Below are 2,500 nucleotides of genomic sequence, written 5' to 3'. Positions count from 1 at the left end.
GGACTCTGTTTGCATGTATTAGCTCTAGAATTACCACAGTTATCCAAGTAACGTGGGTACGATCTAAGGAACCATAACTGATTTAATGAGCCATTCGCGGTTTCACCTTAATGCGGCTTGTACTGAGACATGCATGGCTTAATCTTTGAGACAAGCATATGACTACTGGCAGGATCAACCAGGGAGCTGCGTCAACTAGAGCTGAGCAGCCGGCCGCCCGGGAGTGTGTCCCGGGGGCCCGCGCGAACACGCAAGCGTCCGCTCAATTATTCTGCAAACAGGAGGAGGCTGAGCTCCCCTGCACCATACACCTCGAAACCCTCTCAGGTCCCGGCGGCGCGCAGCGCCGTCCTAAGTACTTGGTCGGGTTCGAGAGAGGCGCAATCGCCCGGAGTTTGGCGAGTAGACGCTTTAGGTGCGACCACCCGTGCTCCCAACTGAGCTTGCCGCTGCCGACAGAGGCCCGGGAGCGTGCTGTCGTGGCATTGCCGGCGGGAGACAACACGCGCCACCTACGGTGACCGGCAGCTCCAACGCCAGCGCCACAGAAGGACAAAAGCCCCACTTGGGTGCCGAAGCGAACTCTCCCAGCACAGCGCACGCGCCAACACGTCCGCACAGCTGCGATACAAACCACCTGCGAGAACCGCAGAGGCGACCGAGCAGCAGACGGCGTCGCGGCGCCGAGCGCCGGGCGGCGGCGCATCCTCAGCGCACACAGTCCTCAATCGGACCAGCACACTGCAGATGTCCACCGCGCTTCGCACCGGGCCCGCGAGGACCTACTTTGGCCGCACGGCGCCGCGTGCAGGGTGCGCCGGCGCGCAGCTGCGCCGCCTGCCGCCTCCGTCGGCCGGCGCGCCTGCCACTGGCCGCCCCCACCAGCCGGCTGTAGCGCGTGCGCCCACGCACCGCGCGGCCAGCACGCCGGGAGGCCCCCCCTCACCGGCCGGGGACGGTCCCACCCAGCCACCGCCGCGTATCGCTTCACACCCAGATGCCATTCACGTTCGTGGGCATGGTGGGTATCGCTGGAACAACCGGTTGGTAGCTCAACCGATCGTCGCCATCACTGATTCACCTCTAGCGAGAACAACCGCACCACAACGGTTTACCAGTTGTTCATTTGCGTAACGTCACCAGCAAACGTAGGCGTCCATCGCCATTTGCAAATTCAACGATTGTTGCATGCCTGTGTCAGGTGTCACGACACACTATGTCTGCCCACATACACGCAACAACATGTGCACGCTTCGCGAACACGTGGAAGGTGGCCCCCGTACGTATGCGATGTCCATTGCGCGAACGACTGTCAACCGGCCTCTGTCGCATGTCGCAGATGTGGAACGCAGTGCACCATGCTATCACGGTGTGTGAGAAGAGACGACTACGTCTGACAACACGCGCCACTACATCAACAGACGGCTCATGCTGATCGCCATCCAGGGCATACCACACTGCAATCCAGCTCTTATAGGGAGACGACACGTAGCTGAGTGCACAACATTTGGACCGCATGGTTCGCCGTTGTTGGCGCAGTCGTTGTACGGTCACATGTACCACGATGTATCATTCAGTACATGAGGACCAATGTGCAGTACAGTGTGTGATTTGGACGTACAACATCAGCGGACAGTTGACACAGGCCGTACCACAGCGTAGGCTAAGTGCTTCGCCATGCAAATGCCAATGAACAACTGCAAATGCCAATGAACAACTGCAAAGGGCATTGAGCATGTACGTCCTGCTGCCATCCACATTACAGTGTATAGCTGCAAGGTGTTTAACATGAAGCGATACACTGGGGACCGGGCAGTGCGAGTAGCAAACTATATTGCGGGGGTTGCAGTTAGGCAACACTACACTAATTTAACGCGTCGTATGACAATTACAGAGCAGGTTAAGGCCCAACGTGTGTTGGGTTAAGGCCCAACGTGTGTTGGGTTAAGGCCCAACGTGTGTTGGGTTAAGGCCCAACGTGTGTTGGGTTAAGGCCCAACGTGTGTTGGGTTAAGGCCCAACGTGTGTTGGGTTAAGGCCCAACGTGTGTTGGGTTAAGGCCCAACGTGTGTTGGGTTACAGCACAATATCGGTTACGTTACGGCGCAATGTGGGTTACGTTAAGGGGCAATGTGGGTTACGTTACGGCGCAATGTGGGTTACGTTAAGGGGCAATGTGGGTTACGTTACGGCGCAATGTGGGTTAGGCTAAGGCGCAATATAGGTTTCATTAAGGCGCAATATAGGTTACATTAAGGCGCAATATAGGTTACGTTAAGGCGCAATATAGGTTACGTTAAGGCGCAATATAGGTTACGTTAAGGCGCAATATAGGTTACGTTAAGGCGCAATATAGGTTACGTTAAGGCGCAATATAGGTTAGGTTAAGGCGCAATATAGGTTAGGTTAAGGCGCAATATAGGTTAGGTTAAGGCGCAATACAGGTTAGGTTAAGGCGCAATACAGGTTAGGTTAAGGCGCAATACAGGTTAGGTTAAGG

At 56.1% G+C, this 2,500-nt stretch overlaps 1 non-coding gene across 1 annotated transcript in view; it reads right to left on the bottom strand.

Annotated features, from left to right (window-relative positions):
• The window catches only part of LOC124573696, a 1,910-nt gene extending 1,725 nt beyond the window's left edge, over positions 1 to 185 (bottom strand). Inside the window, exon 1 of the ribosomal RNA XR_006972073.1 lies at positions 1 to 185. This exon is cut by the window's left edge and continues 1,725 nt beyond it. This is a non-coding gene — a ribosomal RNA (small subunit ribosomal RNA).
• Between the last annotated feature and the right edge of the window lie 2,315 nt (positions 186 to 2,500).

The sequence above is a fragment of the Schistocerca americana genome, unplaced genomic scaffold (genome assembly GCF_021461395.2).
Source record: "Schistocerca americana isolate TAMUIC-IGC-003095 unplaced genomic scaffold, iqSchAmer2.1 HiC_scaffold_184, whole genome shotgun sequence".
Lineage (NCBI taxonomy): Eukaryota > Metazoa > Arthropoda > Insecta > Orthoptera > Acrididae > Schistocerca > Schistocerca americana.
The sequence above is the reverse complement of the archived record's forward strand: the minus strand, read 5'-3'. Positions and strand labels throughout refer to the sequence as shown.